At 57.1% G+C, this 26240-nt stretch overlaps 2 long non-coding RNA genes across 2 annotated transcripts in view; one reads left to right on the top strand and one right to left on the bottom strand.

Annotated features, from left to right (window-relative positions):
* The window catches only part of LOC130834382 (uncharacterized), a 29396-nt gene extending 4899 nt beyond the window's left edge, over positions 1-24497 (top strand). Inside the window, exons 2-4 of the long non-coding RNA XR_009048681.1 lie at positions 18441-18524; positions 21802-21893; positions 23274-24497. This is a non-coding gene — a long non-coding RNA (uncharacterized LOC130834382). The remainder of the gene's footprint in view (positions 1-18440; positions 18525-21801; positions 21894-23273) is intronic.
* Positions 24498-24719: 222 nt separating this feature from the next.
* The window catches only part of LOC130834383 (uncharacterized), a 38147-nt gene continuing 36626 nt past the window's right edge, over positions 24720-26240 (bottom strand). The window contains exon 4 of the long non-coding RNA XR_009048682.1: positions 24720-25791. This is a non-coding gene — a long non-coding RNA (uncharacterized LOC130834383). The remainder of the gene's footprint in view (positions 25792-26240) is intronic.

The raw sequence follows: 26240 nt of genomic DNA, 5'->3' as shown, positions 1-26240 counted from the left end.
ATCTGTAGACTTTTTGATGATGGCCATTCTGACCGGTGTGAGGTGGTACCTCGTTGTAGTTTTGATTTGCATTTCTCTAATAATGAGTGATGTTGAGCATCTTTTCATGTGCCTGTTGGCCATCTGTATGTCTTCTTTGGAGAAATGTCTGTTTAGGTCTTCTGCCCATTTTTTGATTGGGTTGTTTGATTTTTTTTTTTTTTTGATATTGACTTATATGAACTGTGTGTGTATTTTGGAAATCAATCCCTTGTCAGTTACATTGTTTGCAAATATTTTCTCCCAGTCTGTAGGTTGTCTTTATATTTTGTTTGTGGTTTCCTTTGCTGTGCAAAAGCTTGTAAGTTTGATTAGGTCCCATTTGTTTATTTTTGCTTTCATTTCTATTACCTTGGGAGACTGACCTAATAAAATATTGCTACGGTTTATGTAAGAGAATGTTTTGCCTATGTTTCCTTCTAGAAGTTCTATGGTGTCATGTCTTATATTTGCCTGTAAGCCATTTGGAGTTTATTTTTGTGTATAGCATAAGGGTGTGTTCTAACTTCACTGATTTACATGGGGCTGTCCAGTTTTCCCACCATCATTTGCTGAAGAGACTGTCTTTTCTCCACTGCATATTCTTGCCTCCTTTGTTGAAGATAAATTGACCATAGCTGTATGGGTTGATTTCTGGGCTCTCTGTTCTGTTCCATTGATCCATATATCTGTTTTTGTGCCAATACCATGCTGTTTTGATTACTGTAGCTTTGTAATATTGTCTGAAGTCTGGAAGGGTTATACCTCCAGCTTTGTTCTTTTTCCTTAGGATTGCTTTGGCAATTCTGGGTCTTTTATGGTTCCATGTACATTTTAGGATTATTTGTTCTTTTCATGTGGAAAATGTCATATGTAATATGGGATCGTATTAAATCTGTAGATTGCTTTGGGTAGTATGGCCGCTTTAATAATATTAATTCTTCCAGTCCAAGAGCATGGGATGTCTTTCCAATTCTTTGAATCATCTTCAATTTCCTTTATCAGTTTAACCAGATAATTTGAGTAAAGCACTGAACACTGTGCTGCGTGTTCAATCATTGTTTGTCCCAGCCACTCTGTTCCCCACAAGGCCTCTGGGGAGGCAGACATGGCTTAGAGGAAAATGTCAGTGTTAAGTGAGTGCTAAAAATAAATACAGGATCCAAGGAAGGACCAGGATAGAGGGACATGACCTCAGGGGTGCTGGGTCCTCTTGGTCCTGAAGTTCCAGGATAGGGACTACCAGTGTGCCCAGATAAGAGGGACCAGAGTGGCTTATCAGAACCAGGATGTTTTACCTGTAGGAGAGAAGATTGGGGGGTCATAGAGGAGGCCTCTAAGCACTGGATTAAGTTTTGGATCTGCTTAGAAATTCCTGTGAGAGGCTGTCTGGTTCTTGTGGCCCCAGAGGGCAGAGCTATGACTGAGGAAGCCAGATACCAGCTGCCACAGATGAGGGTCATTTTTGCAATCAGAATTTCTTCGAGACCATGGGCTGTTCCCAGGAGTAATGAGCTCTCAGATACGAGGAATTCCTGGGGATGGAGGTTGAAATATGGGATGGAGGGTTGGAAAATACAACTCTCAGGTTCATTTTCCTCCAAAAGTCTGGGATTCGAAGCTCTGGGAGAAGGAAAGGTGGTGGGCAGCTTGTAATGCCAGGCTGGGGCCCAGGATTTCTCTGGAAGAGAGAAAACAGGTCCTGCAGAGGCTTGGGGGTGCAGTGCATTCCTCCAGTCATTGGGGACACCTTCACAGCCCCTGGCCAGTGATCTTCCCTCTGGGGGGCTCCTAGCCCAGAAGTGATGCAACATCTCCAACCAGGAATGTGAGCCTGTCATCCACATGGGGGCAGCACAGGACCGCAGATGGAGTGGGGCCACTGCACGCTGCCTGGAGTGCCCCTCCTTCGGGAAGAAGCCCTTTGAGCCTCTGGGACCTCTCACACCCCAGCTTCTGACAGCCGTCCTGCCCCACCCCCACAAGCCCGTCTGCCCATTCTCAGCAGGTTCTCTGGGTAGGTTGAGTCTCCCCTGGCTGCAGGCTCCTGGAGTGGTGGTGTAGGGTGTCTTCCCCCAGAGAGGGATCAGGGCAAAGAAAGTGGAGCCTGTGGATATCCCTGGGCACAGCCCCTGCTGGTCCACGTCAGAGTTACTGGAGGCTATGTCTGTTGGAGGGTTAAAGGAACGGGTTTTGACCTCAGACTGACTTGGGTTCAAATTCTGGCCGTTGCGCACCAGTGGAGTGACTTCACCTCTCTGAGCCTCAGTCTCTTCAGTTGTGACAGTGGAGGGAGAGACAGTGGAAGGGTGCTAAGCATTCCTGAGCATTCTCGAGACCTCACAGCAGCCTTGGGAGGTGGCAGACCTCTCATCACCCTGTTTCACAGATGGGGAGATGGAGTCCTTGGGCATGACTTGCTGGAGGTCCCACAGCCAAATGGAGAGCTACCGTGGTCCAGATGCCCCTTAGGACCAGAGGAGCATGGGATGGTGTGTGCCCAGTAAGGTTATAGAGGAAGCCCGGTGACACTGACAGGTGACCTGGGAGAAGCCCTGGCCTATGTGCCCAACAGAGGCCCGGAGTGGGGGTGTCCACTCTGCTGGCCCTGCCTCCACTTAGACTCACTGGCCTCTCCCAGAACAGGCCTAGAAAGGAGGGGGTGTTGGTGGTGGTGGCAGTGTCCCTGGGAGGAGGGCAAGCTCCTGCCAGCTTGGGACAGGGTTGGGGTCTGTGGGTCTCAGGCAGGCAGGGGCTGGCCAGGCTTGAAGGAGGAGACACTCAGCAGCACAGAGGACTGAACTGCCCGGAAGGGAGGGATGAAGTAGGTGGGTACAAGAGGGGGCTGGACAGGCCAGGACTGCACCCTTAAGGGGCTCCCGCAGCTCTCTGCCTCTGAGGTGAAAAAAGAGCATGTGAAAAGGAAGAATGAAGCTAAGGCTTGGAAGGGACTCCTTTCCTCCCCGCCGCCCCCCAGCAGCCTCCAGTGGAGCCAGCAATGTTACTGCCATGGCAACCACAGCCCCTCCACCTCCCCTGTCTCCTTTAGCCCCATCCTGCCTGGATGCCCCTCTGGCCTGCACATGCCATCCTAGCCCAGGCTGGAGAGACTGGGGGGAGGGGAGGGCTCCTTTCTCAGCCCCCATTGTGGCCCAGCAGCTGGATCCCAGGATCACCCCTGCCTCAGGATCAGACAGAAGATTCTTTAAGGGGGGAGAAGAAAGGGTGAAGTAGCCTTTGCAAGAATTCTTCTGAATGAACAAGGCGGCTATCACCTCCGTAGGATTTTATTTATTTATTTATTTTAAACAAGAGACTTTTTTAAAAAAATTATTTATTTAATTTATTTATTGGCTGCGTTGGGTCTTCGTTGCTGCACATGGGCTTTCTCTAGTTGCTGTGAGCGGGGGCTACTCTTCATTGTGGTGCATAGGCTCCTCATTGTAGTGGCTTCTCTTGTTGTGGAGCACAGGCCCTAGTTGCGTGGGCTTCAATAGTTGTGGCACATGGGCTCAATAGTTGTGGCGCACAGGCTTAGTTGCTCCGCGGCATGTGGAATCTTCCCAGGGCAGGGCTCGAACCCGTGTCCCCTGCATTGGCAGGCGGATTCTTTACCACTGTGCCACCTAGGAAGTCCCCCTCCCTAGGATTTTAAACCCCCAACTCTCAAAGTCCCTACTCTCTCCCAGGACACAGAGGCTGTGACCCAGGAGCCCCTTGCAGAGTTGAGAAAACCAGCACTGGGACAGGAGCCTTGAAGATCACCTGGTTCCCCTCTCCAAGACTTTAGGTGGGGAAGCTGAGGTCTGGGGAGGAGCAGGAACTTGCCCAGGGCACACAGAGAGTATGTGGCAAAGTCAGGCAGGGAACCAGGGTGGTCAGAGCAGGGGGTTGGGAGCATCCTTAACGTTGGCCTGAAGGACAGGCAGTGAGGGCCAGGAGGGCTGTGCACTACAGCTGGGGTGGGGGGGCGACTCTGGGGAAAGTTCTGGGCCTGCCTTGCCTGCTCCCCATTTAGTGCTTCAGTAAATCCCTCCCCAGACTCAGCGCACGATGGACTGAGCGAGGGAGAAGGCCTGGTCCTGTTTAGGAAGGAACAAGGGACACCAGAAAGAGCAGGAAGGAGCTGAGGATCTGAAGAGGGGCACAGTCAAGAGAGCTAGGACCCCAAAGGTCCCACTGAGTGCTCCTGAGTAAGAAGGGCTTGTGGCCCTAGACAGCAGGCTTTGACCCAAGTGCTGCCCTTTCCAAGCGGTGGGTGCCTGGACAAATCCCCCAAATTCGCGGGGTCTGCCCCTAACACTCCTGCCACCTCCACCCCATGTAACACGGGTCCGCCACACAGTCTGGAGGGAGCGTCTCCGTTATGGAGCAAACAGGAAGGGTGACCCCTGGCTCCACTTGGGAGATCAGTGGATGTGCCCTGTGAGGCCCCGAGCTTGAAACCCTTTTGTCTGCTGGGCCAGGCTACTGCCGTGATCACCTGGAGCATCTATTTTGTGCAGAGCCTGAGGGGCTGGGACAGGAGGCAGCTGTGGGCGCAGCACCCCAAGATGCAGGACAGAGAGGGAGTCCATCGAGGCAGGAGCTGCCAGGGTTTGGAAGAGGGACCCTGAAGCCTTCCTGGGAGAGGAGGGATGCTGCTGGGGCTCGAAGGCGGGCTGTGTAAGGTCAGGGAGAGGTGGGGGGGGGGCAGGGAGGGTGCCGTGGGCTGAGCTGGCACAAGCTGGCATTTGCTCCATATGACTCTCTGGCACCGGACCCCAGCTGATCAGGGCCTCCCTGAGCTGTCACTGCACCCCCAAAGCCCCAGAGGCCTGGCTCATAGTGGGTGTCCTAAATCCAGGACCTGGGCAGGAAAGGAGCATCCTGCTAGGGCCAGGAACAGCAGCTGTGCATCAGCTGTCACTGGTCCTCGCCACAACCACAGAGTGGCTTCTCTTGTTAATCCTATGTTGCAGAGCGGAAAACAGAGGCCCAGAGAGATAAAGTGACTTGCCAAGGGTCACCCAGCTCCTTCTCTGTCAGGACCACTCCTGGAAGCTCTTCTGGGCTTGGATGCTGCCTGAGACTCACATCGATGACAGCTTGGGAAAAGCAAGCCTCTGGGAGAGTGTGCTGTGGCATCCACAGCAGGTGGGTCCCAATACAGCATCCCCTCATAAAGTATCGTCAGCCCTTCCTTTCTGTGTCCCCCACACCTGTTCAGTAGTTGGTCGTCACATTCTCAGGCACTCACGGTCTGTCCACTGGTGAAGGTTGGAGGGCATGACCCAGATGCTGCCTTGACACGCAGCAGCTGGGTGACCTTGAGCGAACACTCCGTCTTCCTGTGGCTTCGTGACCTCCCTTGTGCGATGGGGATGAGGGCACCACCTACTACACTATGGGTTGTGGTGAGGCTCCAGGGACCTTTCCATGCCAAGTGCTTAGGGGGCCTGTCCCACGGTCTCTGGTTCCTTTTTTTTTTTTTTTTTTGGCCATACGGTGTGGCATGTGGAATCTTAGCTCCCTGACCAGGGTTTGAACGCACACCCCCTGCAGTGGGAGCATGGAGTCTTAACCCTTAACCACTGGACTACCACGGAAGTCCCTCTCTGTCCCATTTGATAGCCCCTCTGGGACAAGGCCTGAATCAGGCAGAAGGCCAGGCAGGTGATATAGGGGTCCCTCCCTGACCCCCAGATCTCCCCTGGAAACACACAGGTTGCCCACCCCCGAGGCACCCTGCCTAGAGGGGGATGGGAGAGTGGGGATGGCTCCCCAGAGGCCCCCAGCAGGGATGACAGGGAGGGGGCCAGGAGAGGGCAGGCTGAGGACAGCTGCTGAGTGGTGACAGTGGGGGGTACACGGGGGACCCCAGCCACCCCTAACAATCGGGCCCCAGCACAGGGAGCCCGCGGGTGAGAGGCCCAGGGTCCTGGCTCGCCTCTCTCAGCGCTGGCCCGCCTGCCTGGCACGAGCCCTCCAAACGCTGGTTTTAATCGATTTTTTTTCTGCAAGCAGCTTCTGGAGGCGCGGGGGCGGCTTCCCCTTGACTTGAGTCTCTAGGAGGATGCGGCTTGGCTAAAAATAACCCGAATTACTGTGCTGCCGCCCCGGCGCGGAGGAGGGGCCTGGGGGCTGCGGGGGCGGGAGCCTGGAGGGAATGTTGCTGCAGCAGCCGGGAGGGGGTTCCCTGAGAGGAGATGGGGGACAGCGGGTGCTGTCAGGTGGGAAGGGGTGCAGGACGTTGAAGGGAATGGCTTTTTCTCACCAGCTTCTTTCCAGGCATGCTCCCGGAGGCCAGTGCTTGTGGAGCAGAGCTGGGGGTGAAGGCTGGCCCTGATCCCGGACCCGCACTGTGAAGGGGGCCAGCCTGGCTGGGTGGTAGCAGTGGGCTCCTTCCCGCAGGAAGTCTGTGTTTGAAGGAGACCCCTGCCTCCACTTCAGCTCAGCCCTGTTGAATGCCAGCAGTGGCAGCAGGGGGCGCAGATCTGGGCTCCTGGTCCCCAACTCTCCTTCCCTGTGGCCTGACAGCCCCAAATCCTCCTCCGAAAACTGGGTGCAATGGCGAAGTTAAGCACTTGACTCCTGGGCACTCTCAGGCCTCCTCTCGCAGCCCCATTGCTCCATCTGTCTGGAGGGGCAGCATCCGGCTCCCTGTCTCCCCCCTCGGTGCAGGGCTGAGAGAGCCCATCATGTGACCACCCCTCAGAGCAGGGTGGGTGCTGTGTCAGGGTCTAGGAGGCCCTAAGACAGGCAGGATCTGGGGTCCTCCGCACGAGGGGGTCTGGTCAAGGAGGGTGGGGGCTCCAGGTGCCCATGGGACGGGGGAGGTAACCGTGGGGCCCAGGCAGGAGGCTGGGGACAGGCTGCACAGTGGGTTGCTGGCCCTGGTGGCCTCCTGGTGCTGCCCTCTCTGCCATCCCCAGCTTCACACCCGGGGGCCGAGACAGAGCGCGAGAAGGAACGCGAGAGGCTCAGTGGCAGGGAGCCCTGAAGGCTGAGCTGCTCTCCCTGCCTCCTCTCGCTGATGCTCCATCACATCCATCCAGGAGTCCCAGCTCCTGGGCCCCATCCCCGCTCCAATCTCCAGTCCCAGCTGAATGTCCCACAAAGTGATTCCCTCACTCAGCAGCGGGCAAAGGTCAAATTGGCTTGGAGTGCAAGGTTGGTAGATGGGGCAGGGGGAGCCAGAGCCAGTTGGGGAGATAAAATGCAATGGAGAGAGGTGCAGACCCTGGGAAAGATCGCCCCTCTTTCTGGCCCAGGGCCCTTGCACAACATTAACAGAGGTAGAGGGTGCAGAAGGTAGGAAGTAACAGGTCTGCTCTGTCTCAGGCTCTTCGTCTTCACTTGTGGGGCTCAGTCTGCTATCCGTCTGTCCATCCATCCAACCATATACCGTGTAATGGACATTGGTGACCTACCACACGACACAAGAATAGGAATGAAATGTGCCTTGCGAGACTGTAAGCTGCATGAGGCCTGGGGTTCACGTCTGTCTGACTTGTGCCTGCATCCCTGCCCCCCATCCCAGCTCTTCTGCACAGCCCTCCTGGGCCAGGGCCGGTCTAGCTGTCCTCATCCGATGGCCTGGTATGGTAGATACTTGCTGGGGCTACCCTTCCTCTCTGTCACTGCTTTCAGCAGAAAAGGATACACTTCCAAGCCCTCCCGTGTGCTTTTCGCTCTACCTGGAACAGTGCACCTCCCTACCCAGCTCAGCCTAAAGGTCATCGCCTCTGGGAGGCCTTCCAGGACCACCCCAGCCAGGCTAAAGCCCTTTTCTTCATACCTCCCCCAACACCACAAGCTGTACCCTGGTCATGCTTTGTCTAGGTCCATCTCTCCTTCTGAGTCGGGACTCCCCAAGGTCAGGCCCAAGTCCCTCAGCATCCCTCAGGCTAGGCCAGGGCCCACAGGAGGGCTCTCAGCTTCATCTTCTCTGCCGTTCCTACTCCTTAATACAGTCTGGCATTTTTTCCCTGGAGGAGCCAGGCCCAAGGGGGAGGTCAGCCACTTCATCAGCCCCCACACCTCTTGGACTCCATTTTCTGGGTCGTTGCTGCTCCCCCAGCAGTCCATCCATCTTCCCTGGGGGCTACCGGGGCTCCACACATCCGTCTCTTCCCCTCCAGAGCCGCCCTCGGCAGGAGATATAGTGGGTGGGAAGTGTCCAGAGCTGGGGAAATGGGGCTACAGGAAGATCCCTGAGAGAACCCTCCCCGCCAGCTCTCTATGTCCACAGCCTGTGATGGATGCAGGGTGGGGGATGGGAGAGATGGCAGTGGCTGGTCCTCAGTCCAAATCCAGGTCACTCCCGGCCTGCTCAACAGCCGTCGGTAATTAGGGGCCAGCAGGACGTGGGCAGGCGGGTGGCAGGAGGCCTAATTGTCTGATTTTTCAGGTAATTAACAGGAGGCTGTCTGGCCTGTCCCCGCAGGGCCCAGCATCCGCCACCCCATCCCCTGGGCAGCCCCAGCCACCTAATGAGGCCAATTATCGAGTGGTGCCGGTCCCTCATTAGCCACCTGGAAAGGTCATGTGGGAGTGGCACCAGGGGCAGGGCGCAGCCAGCCATGGTGGAGACTGGGAGCCCCCAGAGATCCGGGTGCAGGATGTGCTAGCTGTAGGTCTCCGCCGCTGTGCACTGAGGGTTAGCCTGCCCACACTTGGGACCCCACTCCTTGCCTCTGCTCTCAGGACCGCAGCTTTCGGTCAGATCCTCCCCCTGCCACTTCCCAGCTGTGTGCCTTGGGCGTGTCACTTCCCCCATCCGACCCTCTGTTTCCTGAATCAGAGATGATGGATGCAAAACGCCTGGGGCACAGCGGATTCCCAGTACACAGGTGCTCACCTTCTTCCCACGGGGGCCAACTCCTTTCCTTCACTCTTGAGGAAATGTCGGCCTAGAGTGGGTAGGGCCTGAGGTCACTGGGGTGTCCGAAGCCCACTCTGCAGGACCTCTGGTGGCTGAGGGCAGCAGGGATGGCCCTCTGGGATTCACCCCAGGGACCTCAGCAGCTGGGCAGGGAGTCCGGGGAGGAATCATAGAGGCGATCTGGCTGAGGAGAGGGGGGCCCAGGAGTAGCTGGACTTTCCAGATACCTGAGCAGAGTCGCGATGGGGAAGCAGGAAATCTCCAGCGGGGCTTTGGAGATCACGATGGAGCTGGAGGCCCTCCACTGGCTGGACGCTCCAGGACACGCAGGAAAAGCCCACAGGCACGTGACGGTGCCATAGCCTGCCGTCCAAGGCGGGGATCCATTCTTTCCTGGTTGGTCCACACCAGTCTTGGCCCAGGAGATCGCTTTGCCTTCCGATGTTGAGTGTTTTTGGCTTCTGTGGCTCCTCTGTTTTAAGAATTCTGTGACCTAATTCCATGCTGACAAATTCCATGCTGTTCTGGCTCCTGTAATCGTCAGCTAATGCTACTTTTGGTCCTACTGCCAGCCCAGAAACTAGGTCAAGGGTTTCCAAACTGTGTCCCCCAGGAGCCCTCGGGTGGGAGCGGAAGGGGGAGGCTACTGACCCTCCAACTGGAACAGCTGGACTTTGACCTTTGATAAAATGTTAGTAGCTGCTCCCTCGTGAGCTTTTGCCGTATGCCAGGCATGCACCAGGCCTCTGCCTCCACAATTGCATTTGTCCTCATCAAACCCCACGAGGAAGGTAGCATCACGTCCCCATTTTACGGATCAGGCTGCAGACACTGTTGGAGGCTGAGGCTGCGTGGCGTGCCCTAGGGCTCACAGCCTGTGGAAGGAGACCTGGGACTTGGACCCAGTTTCCACTCTCAGCTGCGGGGAATATGGATTCTGCAGCTAGAGAGAAAACTAGGTGCAGGAGTTGAGGGGAGTGTCCCATGTATTATAATTTGTTTCCTCCTGAGCGGAGTGTGTGGACGCACCTGCCTCTCTGCCCCAGCCCCAGGTCACCCAGGGCCTCTGCACCCCACCACATGGTGTCTGTGTGCACGAGGGCCTGTCTGCCTGTCTGTGTTTCCTTTCCCTCTGCTGTGGGCTCTGCTTCCCCGTGGTCCAAACAACAATATCCAGCCCAGAAATAGCATATGTTTCCAGCCTCTGCTAGTCCAAGTCATAAATCGCCTGGTGCGATGTGCTCCTTGTGTCAGCTTGCTTCAAAACTCAGGGTGGGGGCGGCTGAATGAGTGTGAGGAGCGTGCAGGGCCTCCTCCAGGCTGAGAAGCTGCAAGCTGGGAGCCGGGGTGAGTCCAGGACTGAGGCTCAGGAAGGGAAACAGGGACCACTCCTCGGTAGGCATGGGGCTGGCTTGGGGGCTCAGCCTGGGGTGGGAACCAGCGGGTGGTGGCCAGGATTCAACCTGAGCCTAAGAGCTGAGATTTAAATGGGAGCTGAGGTCAGAGATCAAAGGGTTAGGCTTCAGTCTTGTCCAATGGTCAGAGGTCCAGACTTGACTTGGAGTCCAGGGTCAGAGGGCAAAGGCTATTGCTTAGAACTTGATGAGGATGGAGAGCTAAACTCAGTTTGGGGTCAAGGTCAGGCCTCAGGCTGAGGTAGGGTCAGAGGTTAGAGGTCAGAATCAGTCCAGGGCTGAAGGCCACAGCTCACTGAGAAGGAGGTCCGCAAAGACTCAGAAGCCTTCCTACTCTATTCTGGAAATGACCTATGGCAGGACCAGTGACAGAGGGATGCCTGTGATAAATAAGACAGGGCTTCCGGGGATTGACCATGACTATGAAAAGGACTGGGCACAGATCTTATGTCCAAAGGCACTAAGGCAAGTCTGGGGGCCTGGCCTCGGTTCCCAGCTCCTGCCCTCAGGAGGGAGCGGTGTTTGCTTATTGCTGGAAGGTGGAGGATCACGGGCACCCGCCCCCGTGTTGGTCATGCTCCACCGGTGTTGCTGATTTCTACCCTCGAGACTGTGGGCCCTGGAGTGGGGTAGATGAGTTAACAGTGAGGGTGAGTGGTTGAGGCAGGTACGTGAGATGCTTCCATGGCATGCAGGGAGGGGAGGGCGTCTCGGGAGGAGCTGTGCCAAGACCCTAGGTTGCCACTCACCACCCAGGGCCCTGTCACTCCCAGGCTGCCCCTAAGAGGTGGCCTTGCAGCCATTTCAGGCCTCAGCTGCCCCACCTGAGCTGTGTGCAGGCAGCACCGTCCTGGGCGTTTTTTCCAGGCCTCCGTTCTGCCAGCTGGGTTTTCCTGCCTCTTGTCAGTTCTGGGCCCAGCATGGCCAGAGATTTGGGGACAAGCCCACACAGCAGCCAGTGGGGGAGCTGGGGTGGAGGAGGTGAGCAGGAACAAGAGGCCAGCGGGCAGAGGAGAAGGGTGCCAAGGAGGAAGCCTTATCACAGGCCTCTCTGTTCTCATCTCCCACGAGGCCCGGTCACGAACCAGCCTCGGCTGTTCACCCACCACTGGGGTCCTGACCCCAGAGGTCTCCCCCTCCCCACAGAGGAGCACAGGGAGATTCAACAAGGGGGGAACCAGGCATGTGTGAGGGAGTGGGGCTGGAGGGAGGTGAGAGAACCCGTGGGGGACAGGAATGGTGGAGAGCCAGTGGAGGACACGTGGACAACAAGAGGGCTGCCCTGCCCGCCCAGGATGCGAGGCCTCCAGGGTTTGGCTGTGAAAGTCCCGGTCACCTCCTCCAGCTGAGCTATTAATACCCAGCTACGACCCACGCACCCTTGCTGGGAGGACGCCGAGTTCCTTGGGGGCTAAAAACGGTTTGCAATGGGGGTGGGCCTGGTGTCCTCCCTCTCAGCTTGTCAGAGGAGCTGGGGCCAAAGGCCAGGCTGGCCTGGAAGGAAGCTGGAGCCAGGGTGGGGGTGCGGAGGGTGATTGAGCCCTGGGGTGGCCTGAGGATTCCAGGAGGGAGCAGGAAGGCACTCAGTCAGTCCAGTCCCTGTTGCTCAGAGCCCCGAGGGTGGGGGCGGGGGGCTTGCCAGTGGTCTCACCCAGGAGGGGACCACCACCTGGCTCTCCAGGTTCCTTGCCCCCACCTAGGCCTTCTCTTCCCCCCCAGACCTCAGCTTGGTCTGCCCCAGGCTGCAGTGGGGCTGGAGGCTGAGGGCTGGCTGCCTGTCTCCTCCTGCCTAGAGGGGCCTAGAAGGGAAAGGGGGCTCCAGGAAGGGGGCAGGTTTGAAGCCTCTAGTGAGATCTGGGCCGCCTAAAGCAGAGCCATTCGTGTTTCAGCTTTATGTGTGAAATCTTGATTATTTACAGCATGCTCTCAGGAGGGAGTCACTGGCGGCACCATTATATAGATGAAGAAACTGAGGCTCGGTCATCTCAGAGCCTGAGCCAGGTAGACTCGGTTTGTCAGACTCCAAACCCTACCTTGTGTTGCCTCCTGTTATGTCATTGAGAAAGGAGATTTCTTGGTTTGTCCTGGGGATCCGTGAAACAGGTATTTCCATCAAATTGCCCTGATCACCGTCATGTCCCAGCCCCACCAAGGGGGCCAAACTGAGAATGAGGGGCCTGCTCAGGCACCTTTCTCCTGCACTGGTGCACCCCCTCCCAGGGATTGTCACCGACTTCTTCCCTCATTCCTGGGACTCAAGGATACATCCCGGGAGCCTGTGCTAGTATTCTGGGCTCGAGCCATCCAAGGCCACCTGCTTCCTGCTGTGTCCCCCTCCCTTCTCACGACAGATGCTCCAGGATCCAGACACCGACCCCAGAAGAGCACAGACTTGGCCGGGAGAGTCCAGACAAGAAAGTGGCTGAGAGGTGTCAGCCCCGGAGGCCCCCTGAGCCGGAAATCCCGACAGCTGCCTGGCTCACGGGTCCTGGGCACTGGGCCCTGACCCAGGGCAGGCAGCGGCCGTGTCAGGTGTCCTGAGGAGTTGGGGGAGGTGGTGGCTGGAGCCAGGGCAGTCTGCCTGTGGTTAGCGAGGCTGTCTACACCTCCTGGGCTGCCAAGGCAGAGCGAGGCCAGGGGGCTGGGGGAGGGGTCCTCCGTTAGCCTGGAGGGTCTGAGGGGAGGACAGGCTCTGTCTTGAGGGCCTGGGGAAGGACGCACAGTCCTGCCCTAAGCTGAGAGAGACCTGGCCCTGCCTGAGAAATCTAAGGACGGAGACAGACCCCTCGACGTGGGGGCTGGTAGAGGGGGTGTATTTCCAAATGGCCGGTGGGGAATAAGTTGTGGGGCGTTGTCCCAGCATGACACCGGGGAAGGCTGCCCATATCCTGGGCTCAGGGGGAAGCTCTGAATCTGCCTGCCTCCCATGCCGGCTGGGAGGCACATGGCTCTTCAGGGCAAGGCAGGAGGCCTCTGGCCTCCGTCTGACCACACAGACAGCCCCAGGATTTCGCTTCCCTGGGAGAAAAGGAGAGGCCTCGCCTTGCCTGGATTTTCCTCAGCCCCCGGCGTGGGTCTTTGCCTCTGCGCTGGTGGGGACGGGGGCACAGGCTGGCCTCAGAGAGCCCGTTCCGGGGACCCCTCCCAGGGTGGGCCCCCCTGTTCATTTGATGCATGTGCCTCAGCTCTCCTGATGCTCACGTGCTCAGCCCCTCTGGAGCCCCCTCCTCAGGCGGTCTTCCTGGGTTGATCGAGATGAGGAGGCACCACGCTCCCCGCTCCCATGCCAGGCCTGCAGTGGCCATGGCCACACCCCATCTCCTTGGGGCCCCCACCAGCAGAGCTGGACCTCACGAGGCTCTGGGCCTCCATCTCTTTTCTCTCACTATCCTTTCAACGCTCCCTCCCTCCTGGCTCTCTCCTAGACCCGTGGGCCTCTGGCTGAGCCAGCACCTTGGCCACCCCCGGTCTAGGATCCTCTCCCATCTCAGCCGTCCCTGCTGCTCAGTCCGGGGCTCCGTCCCCTGTCCTGTGTCTCTGTCTTTTCTCTCTGGGTTTATCTTTGTTCTCTGGGCTCTGACTCAGACCTGACTGTCTCTCTGTTTTAATCTCCATCTCGGCCCCCTCTTTATCTCTGTCTGGCTCCCTGACCCAGTCTCAGATGTCTCAGCCTTTCTGTCACTGTTGCTCTAGGACCCGGTCCTGGCAATGTCTCCTCTCCCCACCTGGCCGGGGTGCCTGCTCAGACATCTGCTCTGCTGTCTGCTCGCTGGGCCTCATGCAGAGCTCAGACAACACTTGTGGTCTCAACTCTGGCCCAGTTCCAGGGGAACTGCTGTGATTCCCAGAAGGTGGGTGAGGGAGAGACAGGCCAGAGGGCCATGTGCTTGCCTGTCCCTTGAGGGACTAATGGCGCTGGGCTTGGTCCCTACCAGGCCACAACGACCAGCACCACAGGCTTCACATTTCACTGCACCACTGATGGCTCTGGGACTCCAGGCAGGTTCTGAGCTCACGTCCTCTCCTCCAGAGTGGGGCCAATAGGGCCGACCTCAGCAGGGGTCAGAGGATGGAATGTCAGTGCACTTGGCGGGCACCTGGCACTGTGCCCAGCATGTAGTAGTGCTCCAGAGAGTCCCCGTGACTGTTACTGTGACTGTAATTCCCCAGGGTCCCCAGAGTCATGATAGGTGGAATGGGGGATGGGCTAAGCTTTCGCTGCTCGAAGTGTCCCATGTGCACTTGCGTCCCATGCCCGTCCCTTCCTCTGTTGGACGGAAGACCTCTCCCCGCTCCTGGGACCTTCCTGTCCTCAGAATCTGAATTGCACACTGGTGCTCACCAAATTAATTACTGCTGGCTTGGGGATGTATTTTTTTTAAGAAGACATTTTTCCGGGGGAAAAACACGCAGGAGCTATAATTAGTCGGGAAGAGGAAAGAGGAGCCGAGCGTGTGAATCATCAGCCCCAGTGACAGACGGTTAGAGCCGAGCAGAAGTTTCGGGAGAAGTTGCTGGGGTGTGGGTGAGTTGCGGATGGGGTGCTGCCCCCAGGCAGGCTGGGGTCCTCAAACGCCAGGCATGTTCAGGGACGGGGACTTTACCTGTCACCCTGAAGCCTTCACCCCAAGGCTCTGTCACCCATTACCCTATCAAGGTCCCAGCTTCTCAGCTCCCCTGCAGGTCCTGCCTGCCCTGACCGTCCCTGGGGCTTCTGTCCGCCTTATTCCAAGGTCAATGCCAGTCCCTGATGGCATGTACCTGGGCAGAGAGCCTTGCAGCTTGAATGAGGAAAGAAACCGTAGAGGATTCGAGTCGCAGGGGTTGCAGACCATCTAGACTAGCTTCTCAGTCATTCACTCACATGTTCATTGAATACTGAGATGCTGCTGTGTGCCTGGTCCGCAGATAGGCAAACTGAGGCCCAGAGAAGTGCGACTCCAGGCCCAAGGCCACACAGCTGTAAATGGAGCAGCCTCTCTGCCTGTCCTGTCGTACCAACTCTGCCGAGCCAGACCCTGGGCAGGGCTCTAGGCCACCAAGGTGACCACGACCAGGCCCCACTCTAACTGAGCCCATGTTCTGATGGGGGAGGCAACCAGGCACCTATAGGGCAGAGCACCCAGTGCCATGAAGTGGGAGGCACGGCGCTGTGGGAGCCCAGAAGTAGGTCTTGATCCAGGCTGGTGGTCAGAGAGGGCTTCACAGGGGAGGAGGTGCATGGTGTTCAGAGGCTGGAAGAGGCATGATGGCCCCACATGCTGGAGGGACGGTAAGTGACTCTGTGGCAGGGCTTAGGCATCAGCAGGAGTCGGGGGTTGCAGGGCAGTGTGGCTTCTGGGCCAGGTCACCACAGTGCCCATTTCCCCTGTGTTTCTCCTGAGCAGTTGTCTGGGGCACTCTGGGGCCCTGGTCCTTGGGGACCCTCTGCTGGTTCTTTTTCACATCTGGGGCCCACTGACCCAAGGTAACCCCTGTCTGGGCAGTCAGTGTCCAAGGGGACCGGACCCCAGGTTTCTTCCTCTCTCCCTCTCCTCTGGCTGAGGGCTGGCTACCCAATGCCCTAGGGGTCTCTGCCCGGGCCTCAGTGAGGTATGCTGCAGCAGTGTCTCCTATGCCTGAGAGCAGAGGAGAGGACACTTCCTCCCCTGGGAGAGCATGGCATCATTCAGCACACAGAGTGCTCCCTCCTAACCCCAGACCAAGTTAGCCTTCCAAATTACAGGCTGCATGTCCTCCAAATTGGGGATTGGGTGGGAGAACAGAGGCCTAGCTCTCCTTCCTGCTTCTGGCTCACGGAGGGCTCTTGGTCCATCCCTAAATAATGGGACCATGCTAGGAGGGAATTCTGGGCACACACACACCCTCCCACCCCAGGATGCAGGGATCCCCAGGTCCCAGACCTACATCCAGGCTGCGCCCTCCAGGGGTTTCATAGTGAGCTTGGAAGCAGAGCATCTAGTCAAGGCCAGGTTAGGGTTCTGAGGGTATTTTGGGGATTACTTATTCATTCATCAAACACTTTCTGGGCACATTCTCTGTGCCAGGCATTGGGCTGGGCCTGGAGACACTAAGTGGCAATGAAGGTGACAGACATGTGACCAGGAAGGTACATGTCAGAATGAGCCAGGCTGTGGGGTGTACAGGTGGCCCTGGGAACCCTTGATGAGGTGAGGGAGAGCTTCCTGGAGGAAGGGGTATGTAAGCTGAGTCCCAAAGGATGCATGTGTCCTTAGTCGGGGTAGAGATTCAGGGAGGAGAGAACATCAAGTGCAAAGGCCAGGATCAGAGAGTGAGGGAGGGGCACCAGGAAGTGGGCAGAGGCACTGGTTTGTTCAGACCCAGGGGCCTTGTCAGCCATGCCGAGGGGTTGGACTTCTTAAGTACAAGGGAGAAGGAGGCCTGTGATCCCTGGAGTGGAGGAGGATGGGTGTGTGTGTGTGTGTTCGTGTGTGCACAGAAGCAGAGCTGGACCCATGGCCCACCCCGAGGGCTCCTGGTAGGTATGAGGATGCAGGGGCAGAGGAGGGGGTCCTGGGACCTCCCGCATCGGCCTGCCCCTCAGCCTCTTCCAGACAGCCCCAGGGCTTTGAAGAAACAATCCATTTTACCACAGGAAAACACGGGAGCATGATGGTATTTCTTTGTGTCCTGAAATTAAGGTGCCTTCCTGTGTTTTTGCTAATTGGTTGGGAACGTTTCATGTTTTTGTTTTAGAAGAAAATTATTATGGATGTTGAGAATAAATGCAATCATTGTGTGGCGCTGCGAGCAGAGAAAGGAAAACACCTCCTGAGCGCGCCCACTCTTGTGTCACAGAAGAGGCAAGTGAGGTGGGGGGGGAGGGACGACGAGGCCACACAGCCGCAGTGATAGCCCCCCAGGAGCAGGAGAGGGTGGCTTTGGGGGCTCGGTGGAGAGAGGATGCTTGGTGGGGGGGTTCTTACAGAAGGTGGAGAGAGGACCTGGGAGTTCCTCCAGCTGCTGGTCTTGCCTGCACACCTCCTGGGACAGAGAGCTCACTGCTTCCCATCTGCCTGTGGTGAACTGGCCCAGCGGTAGCTGGTGGGCAGTTCTCTCTCAGTAGGCGGTGCTGCTCCCCTCCAGTCCCACCGAGGGTTCTCTGCGTCCTGCTTTCTACCGCATCCAGGGCCTCTTGTCTTCGCCTCGGCTGCCTGAGGTGAGGCTGGGGCCAGGGTGGTCTCCACGGGTGGGACCCTGGGCTTCTGCAGCCTGCATGGCACTGGATCTGATCTGGCCCCGGTTGACGGTGCCTGCAATTCTGAGCCTGATGCCTGGGAGGGCTTCCGGGCCGGAGCTTCCCCGGCTGGCAGCCAGCGTGGGAGCGTGAGGAAAGGCACGGAGCCTGCTTCCTGGATGCGCGGCCTGTTGTCCAGCACGTCCTGCAGGGCCTGGCCCTGTTCAACTGAGGACACGAGCCAGTGGGTAGAGTCAGGGCCTGACGGACAGTTCCATGGCAGTGCGGGGCAGACGGGTGGGGCACCAGGTCAGTGCACGTCCTCACTCAGCAGGCTTCTGTTTAGCCCCTGCTGTATGTCTGGCCCTGTGATGGCCGCTGGGCCCTCAGAAATGAATAGACACAGACCCACCCCTGCCCCCGAGAGCCCACGGTCAAAAAGCTGCGTCCCCGGCCACACCAGCAAGACCAGCTCCAGGCTTTGGGGAGTGAAATCCTACATAACCCAGTTCCATCCAGCAGCTAGAAAGGGACCTCTTGAAGTCACCTCTGGCCTGCTGCTCCTTCTGCTTGAGCTGCCGTGGCTCCCCTTGGCTCTCCTCAGAGGGCCTGTGTACTCTGGTCCAGCCTCTCCTTGGAACTGAACTCCCTTCTCCACTCAGCCGCAGTGAGCACTCGGGGCTTAATGGTCTCTCTGGCCATCTGGCCTTTGCCCAGGTTGCCCTCTCTGTCTGGAAAATGTCCCCTTCCTTTTCACTCGCTAACGCCTACTCACTCCTCAGAGTCAGCTCCCGGCCCTCTCCCTGGGCCGCTTTCCCAGCCTCTAGATCATGACAGCCCGCTGGTACCTGTCCCTGTAGCCCCACACTGCTCCTCAGAGCACTCATGGAACCTGTATGCAGGTCTTTAACTGTGTGCTTATTCCTCTGACATTTGCCCCCAGGACTCAGAGCAGGCTGGGTTTCTCTTGGCCACGGCTGGAGCCCATCGTCTCACCCTAGAGGAGCCCGGAATACATGCTTAGTGGGTACGTATTGAATGATGAGTGAATGTAAAAACCACAGTGCTTCTATTAATAGACATTTAAGTTCAGGCACAGACATCACAAACGTCTAGTGAGATTTAAATGCATGCTCATACCCACGTGCTGAGGATGTTGCAAAGGTGGTTACACTGGCCCCTAAAATGTAGTCACCCCTGAGCCTGCCCCCAGAGTCATTGGCAACAGCTGGTTCAGGGCAGCCCTGAAGTTGACAGCAACAGCAGTGACACTGGCCGTGTGTTGGGAGTCACCTCAGCACCAAATAAGTGCAGAATTTTTTTTCAATGAAACATTATATTTGGATGCAAGAACCGAGAGTATCAGAGATTCATGTGGAGCCAAGATTCATTCATCAACAGACATTTCTTCAGAGCCAACTACGTGCCAAGGGTTGGCTGAGCACGGAGGATCTGGCTGTGGACAGACGGCCTGCCTTTGCCTGTATCGGCATCAGGCTGAAGCCAGGAGGAAAAGCGGGATCAGTGGACCCGACCTTCGGCCCTGGACCAAAGGGAAGGGAAGACATTTCCTCCTGTGGGATGTGCGATCTCTGAGCCCATCTCTGCAGCAAAGAGGCACAGCCTGACCCTGTCCTGCGGGACCCTGGAGACTCCAGTCATTCTGCTGTGGGCCTGGGCCAGTCACCTCCGCTCCCTGGGACCAGTGTTCAAGCAGCTGTTAGAGCTGGGATGTGCCAAAGGACCCTGCAGAGACAGGCTCGCCACTACCCTGCTCATATCTACCCCCTCCATGGCCTGTACGTGGGATCGAGCCCCCAGCCAGCATCTGCCAGCGGTCACGTTAGGGTCACGTACAGGTCATAGCTCAAAGCAGCCCCTCTCTGCTGCCAGGTCATGGTTGGGGTGTCCCGCTGTGTGTGTTTGTGTCAGGTAGGGGGGTATGCAGGAGCTGGGGGGCTCTGGGAGAAAACAGTGAATGCCTTGTGAGAACAAGGCCTTGACTTCCCCTCAAACTCCCTAAGACCTGGCCTTTCTCGCACTTCAGACCAGAGTCCCCAAGGGCCTTATCCAGACAGACAACCGGCAGGGAGACAGCCGGCCTCCCTTGGGCCGGAGCCCCCATTCCAGCTGGCAAGACTCTTGGGTCAGCGGCCTGGGATCTTCGGCCACTGGGCCGACGTGCCGAGGCCCAAGTCCTCACCCGGCTGTGCCCTGACGAGCAGGGAGGGCTCTGAAAGACACAGACAGCTCTTCCTCTGTTGGGACAGTGGGGCCATTTATCAGGGAGATAAGCAGTAGCCAGAGGAGCTGTCTGCAGGAGATAATCTAGGGTCACTCGGAGGGCACAGAAGGACCATGTCCCCACCCCACCCCCTGCCACCCAGACCCCACCCCTATGCCTGCTGGCCAGGACATGTGGCTGTCTTACCTCATGGAAAAACCTGATGCCCTCTGGGGACAAGGAACTAGGCTTCAGTAGGGCATGAAGTGCATTTCCTCTTCGTATTCTGTGCCATGGCAGGGCCCCTGTGATTCTGCCTCACCTCTTCACAGATGGGGAAACTGAGGCCTGGGGGAGTGGGCTTTGGGCTGCTCTTGTCAGAGGGAGCAGACACAGGGTCCTGACCTTGCCCTCGGCCTCCTGCACAGGGTAGGAGGGGAAAGCCACATGGTGCTGTATCACCATAGCACTTGCTATGTCCCAGGTGCTACCTGCATGGCCTCTGTCCTGTATCCTCTACCCTGGGGACCAGGCATTGCCTTGTCCTCCTCTTCCAGAGGGAGGCAATGCCCGGAGAGAGGAGGGTACCAGCCCAAGGCCGAACCGCTGGGAAGTGGCCCAAGTAGGGTTTGAATGCAGGGTTGTCAGAGCTTCATCCAGAGCGCTATCTGCCCAGAGGGGCTTTGGGTGCCTGACTGGATGGAGGACAGCTCTGGAATCCCCCTGCCCAGCTAAAAGCTGGTAACCCCACACTGTCAGAAACCTCCAGGCTGCTCTGCTACCTGTTCTCCCCACCTCCTTACCTGGGCACTCAGTGGGGCTCAATAAATACTTCTGAACTAATTAAGAGTCAAAAATGAGCAAACACATGGGCATAAATAATGGCATTTCCTCTCCAGGAGTCCCTGGAGCTGGCCAGGCCCTCTCTTGGGGCTGTGCACACTCGTCTCGGTATCTCCCCGCCAGGGAAACATCTGCCCACCACCTACTGGCTCCTCACGGTGGTTCCATCAGGAAAGACGGTGCCACCTTTGGGAGTGGAGAGAAGAACCCAGGCCTTGGCCTGTAAAGGAAGGGAAAGCGAGGAAGGAGCAAGGAGACCCCTCTCCTGGGCTGCGAACCGGACTTATTGCCCCATGGTGGGCATTTTTCAGCCCTGCGGCCCTCAGCATCGGGTCACTAAGGGTTAGTGTGTTCAGGGTGTTGTGGGGACCAGGGCTGGTCTGGGGCATGAACCCTGGATTTCCTCTCACTGCCCCAATGTCCAGGGCAGTAGATTTGACGCAGAACCAGCCAGAGGCTTTTCTGGAAAGTATTTGCTACATGAAGGGTAGTAGGGGGCAGCCTGGGAGTCTTGGAATTCATCTGGCAATCCTGGAGGCCTGGGTGGCTTTTGAGATCCTTTCTGCCCGTGAGCAGCTTCGAGGGTTTCTGGGTACTCTTTAGCCTGAGACATGCTGGGCAGGGAGAGGGATCTGGATTGTGCAGGGAAGGGCGGGCCTGGGGGAGGAGCCAGTGAGCATGAACAGTTGTGCAGAAAGGAGCCCCCAGGGGCTGTGTTGGAGATTGGGGGGCAGGAGGACAGACGGGCACAGCCATGTCAGCCCCACTACCGCAGCCCCCTGGGAGGGGCCCTTCCTTGGATTTGGTTGGGGGCTTTGGAGCCTCAGGTGCGGAAGGGTTTTTAACCCTCGGACGCTGGGTTTTTAATCCTCATGTCAACCCAGGGGAAGATATAGACAGATCTCCAGTCCTCAGGAGGTAAGCACCCGGCTGCCTCGGAACCAGCGCAGACCAGCCCTAGGCAGCCTCCCCCAGAAAAGTCCCCACCCTAGAAAGTCCCCACTCTGGTGGTTGTGGGGGAGCATTTCCAGCAGCAGGACCCCACACTGAGCTGGTCCAGCCCCTCAGGGGACAGAACAGGCACATGACAATGATAGCAAGCATAAAAGAAACCCATGGAGCACAGCTCTTGCTGTGCCCCAGACAAGGCTGAGCTTGGCTTCCTGGCCACTCTCTCATTGCATTTAATTCTAATAACCCTATGAGGTGTGCACAAGTGTTATTCCCTGTTTTACAGGTGAGGAGCCAAGGCCCAGAGTCACAGAGCATCCATAATCCTGATGACACACGCGCACAGCGCTCACAGAGGGGCCTCAACACACTCCCAGGGTATGTCCTGCCGCTCGCGAGCATCCTCCTAGCGAGAGCATTTGTGACAGCAGAATCCTTAGTGGGGGGGGGGGGGTGTCACTGGGTGACCTGAAATGCCCACCAATCAAGTCCACGCACAGGACCCCAGCAAGGTGGACGTGGAAGCTGGTGCGAAAGGTGGACCAAGCCTATGGTTGGAGGAAGGTCACTGCTACTGGTACAGATTGATCCCATTTGTGTAACACACATGTTAAAACCTGGGGTGTAGAACCTGGGGTGGCACTGGGGCAGATGAGGCACCCTAGTACACACCTGAGGGCACCCACACAGAGCGCAAGGACCGTACCTCCCCTACCTTAGCATCCAGCACCCGCACAGACCTGATCACGGGGGACCTGCCAGGGCGTTCTCGTTCTCCTTTCTCTTTCCACCTGGTCCTCTCTGCCCACCTGGCTGGGGATAAAGGACTGAAGGTGGGCTGGGCCTGGGCCCTGGGCACAGAGTCCTGGCTGGGGCTTCAGGCCTGGTCCAGACAGTGGAGGCTGAGAGTCTTGGCCTTGCCCGTCCTCAGCATCCCTACTCCTCCCTCTCTTCCTCTCTGTTTCTTTCTTACTTGCTCCTACCTCCCTCTCACCTCTTTGTGGTTCTGAAGAGTCCTCCTCAGTGGCAGCAGATATACGGGTGACACATCCTGCTGCTTCAGTCACACACAGTGCCCTTCCTCCTACCCCAGAGACTCACACTGCCTCTGGGCACTGGTCTGGGGTTGGGCTGACCTGTGGCGGCTACAGCCTCACTTGAGCTGTGCTCCCAGCCTGGCTTGGGCTGCACTTGAACTGGACAGAATAAAGAAGCTGCTGCCCACGATGTCCCAGCCCACCCCTCCCCTGCAGCAGCCCTGGGCCCAGTAGACTCGTGGGAAGATGTAGGCTTCTGGGACAGTGGCAGTGCCCAGGGTGGGTGTGGTGCCAGAGGACAGAGAGGGTGTGAGGATGGAGGGCCAAAATGGAGGATGGGATGAAGCAGGGGCAGGGTTGCACCCTTATAGGCTGGCCTCCCTGGGGCAGGTCTGTTCTTCCTCATCTCTGGCCCTAGCCCATTGCCTGCCTGGCTGTTCCCTGTGGCCCTAGGACCCTGAGGGGCAAGAAGCTAGGCAGCTTCTCGTGCAGACATTCCATGGTCTTGGGCCAGTCAGGGTACAAAGCCAGGCTCAGTTTCCTCATCTGTTATATGGGGCAAGGTGATGGCAAGGTGAGGGGAATGTGCAGGCCTGGGCATGCCCACCAGGTACCAGGAAGACAACAACCAATGACTGTAGGGTATCCACACAGGCCCTTCTTGTCTGTGTCTCCAGCACACATAGTCACCCTTTCGCTTAAGTACTGTTGTTCTCCCCAGCTTCCGTGTGGACACCCGCCCGAGGCCACACAGATGGAGAATGCTGGTGTCAGGATGTGAGCTGGTTGCCTCTCTTAGGCAACCTCCTGTCTGAATGGAGCAAGAGGCTGCCAGACACTGGCCCAGGATCGGGGCTGCCTGATCCCTGCACTGGCCAGAGGAAGCACCACAAATCCCACCTGCACGTCCACCCAGCCCACCCTGCTCAGAGCTGTTCTGTGCATCTTAGCTTGATAAGGTGCAGGGAACTCATCAACCTTGCAAGGAGCCCTCTGAGAACTGGCTATGAGTCCAGCCACCTCCCTGTCCCAGCAGTAACCCCCCAGGCATGTCCCACCCCTCATTTTTCCCAGGCTGTGTTGCCCTCTGCCCCTCTTCTCTAATTGATGCTGGTCACCTCACTCCAGGCCCTCCTCCTAGAAGCTCTCCCTGACTCCCCATCCTTCAGCATGTCTAGACTCCGTTCCCATGCCCAGAATTCCACCTCCAGTCATACAGGGGCCTCTCAGGTGCCTGGTGCCAGGCCTGATGGGGCTCCAGATGGTGACCAGCCAAGGGACCAAAGAGGACACCCCTCAGTGAGAGGAGCAGAAGGGCTGGAGGCAGGAGACCACTGTGGGCCTTCTCTGAGTCTTAATGCAGGACACTTGCCTGGCAGGGTTTGGGGAAGAGAACGCCTAGGAGGACAAACAACTTCTCTCCAGCCTGCACATCAGGGCTGGCCAGGCTCCCAGGGAGCATGAATGGACTCCTTGCCCCACCCCTAACAAGCAGAGAAACAGCCCACACCGGGGACCTCCTCCTAGGCGGCCTCCATGCTTAACCCAGCAGCTTCCACCTACAGAACAAGCATCAACTCCAGCCTGGAGACCCCAAGCCAAGGGCTAGCCTCACCTTCTCTTTGCCCTGAACTGCCCATCTAAACCTCTGAGGTACTGGTCTGACATTCCCCATTTTCCCAATGAGGAATCTGGGGCTTTGCAGGGTTAGCAATGTGTCCACGGTCACACAGCTGTAGGTGGCAGAGCTGGGGCTCAACCCCAGGCTGTCCTGCACCTGCAGGCATAACTCTACTCTGATGACCTGCTCAGCCCACACACGGAGGACATCTGTGGCCCTCAGCCAAAGGCAGCCTGTTTTAAGCAGGGTTTTCTTCTTAAATCTTTTTATTAAAAAAATTTTTTTTATTGAAGTATAGTTGATTACAATGTTGTGTTTCAGGTGTACAGCAAAGTGATTCAGCCATATATTCTTTTTCGTATTCTTTTCCATTATGGTTTATTATAGGATATTGAATATAGTTCCCTGTGCTAATACAGTAAGACCCTGTTGTTTATTTTATATATAGTAGTTTGTATCTGCTAATCCTGAACTCCTAATTTATCTTTCTCCCACCCCCTTTCCCTTTAGGTAACCATAAATTTGTTTTCTTTGTCTGTGAGTCTGTTTCTGTTCTGTAAAGAAGTTCATTTGTGCCATATTTTAGATTCCACATATAAGTGATATCATATGTTGTCTTTCTCTGATTTGTTCACTTAGTACGATCCTCTCTAGGTCCATCCATGTTGCTGCAAATAGCATGATTTCATTCTTTTTTTTATGGCTGAGTAGTATTCCATTGTGTATATTGCACGGGCTTATCTGTGCTGCATCTCAGGATGTCTAAGCCCACGGGGCACCAAGCACATTTGCACGGATCTGTGTAGCCCTCTAGAGTGGGCTCTGAGCCCAGCTGGGTGAGCTGGGCTCTGTAGGAGGCCCCCTGCCCCCAGCACCACTCTCCCAAGTGCAACAAGAGTAGGTGGCCACAGCTGAATTCACTCCCCTTCTCTCTGGGCAGGCGGAGGAGGTGGTCTCTGAGGTGGAGGAGACGCCTCAGCGGCACATGATGCTCCGAGGGGCGTGCCCAGCCTGGTGTGGAGCGGGGTAGGTGCTGGGTAAGTGGATTCTGCTGCTCCGCTTTGGAGTTCCGGGTATATCCAGAGGCTTCAGCAGAGGCTGCAGCAGAGGCTGCGGGGGCAAAGCCAGTGCCAAGGCTGCATGGCAGGGAGAGGCCAGAGCAGATACCGTCCCCCCCACCCCCCACCCCCAGCACCGGTTACAGCAGCAACAGGAGGGCTGGTGCTGTGAGTGCCTCAGGGACCCCCAGCTGCTCCTGGGCCTCCGAGGGCTCCCCCCCCACCTCCTGCAGGATCACAGCCCAGCTTCCTGGCTCAGCGCCTTATCCTCCTGGTAAGTCTCTGTTTCATGTCCCAAATGATGGGGAGAAAAATCCCTTCCCATGAGGCGGAAATAAGGTGACGTGTGCCTAGAACAGAGCCTGCACGCAGGAGGGACATCTCTGTAGTTTCCTCTTCCCTCACTCAGTTGGCCTGTGAGCTCCTGGGAGGTGGGTAAACACCCCGACGTGCCCGTGGATTAATTCCCGAATCACTGCGTCATTCTCATTGCCCAGCAGCTTGTGTTTCTGTCTCTTGGATTCACACAGAACACACAGGCCAGAAGTTCCACTTGCCTCCTGTTGGAAAAACAAAGGTTTGCAGGCAGTGGGGCCCGGAGGCGGTGGAGGGACAGATGGCCCCCTGAGAGCCTGTGCAGCCCTGACCGTCCCAGGGCCTAGACAGGTGTGTCCACGTATCCCAGGCTAATGCGGTGTTGAAGCTGGGAAATATGAGGGGACTCCATTAAATGGGTCCCTGTGGGCTGTGCTGTCATGGTGCCTGCTAGCCTGCCCTGGAGAAGGACCTCAGCCTCGTGCCTTCCCAGAGACTCTTGGAATTTAGCGGGGAGTGGTAAACCAATGCTGTGGAGAGAGCCCATCCCTACCTCAGCCCTAATCAAGATCCACGGGGAGGGTAGAGGCCTCTAATTGCTGCAGGAGAGGGAAATGTCATGTCTTGGGTCCCACAGGAGTCCTTAGGACAGACCACCGGCAAGTGAGGGTCCTTGGCTTCTCTCAGGAAAGAA

Source organism: Hippopotamus amphibius, chromosome 13, assembly GCF_030028045.1.
Source record: "Hippopotamus amphibius kiboko isolate mHipAmp2 chromosome 13, mHipAmp2.hap2, whole genome shotgun sequence".
Taxonomy (NCBI): domain Eukaryota; kingdom Metazoa; phylum Chordata; class Mammalia; order Artiodactyla; family Hippopotamidae; genus Hippopotamus; species Hippopotamus amphibius.
Note: the sequence above shows the minus strand (reverse complement) of the source record. Positions and strands in the feature narration are given on the sequence as shown.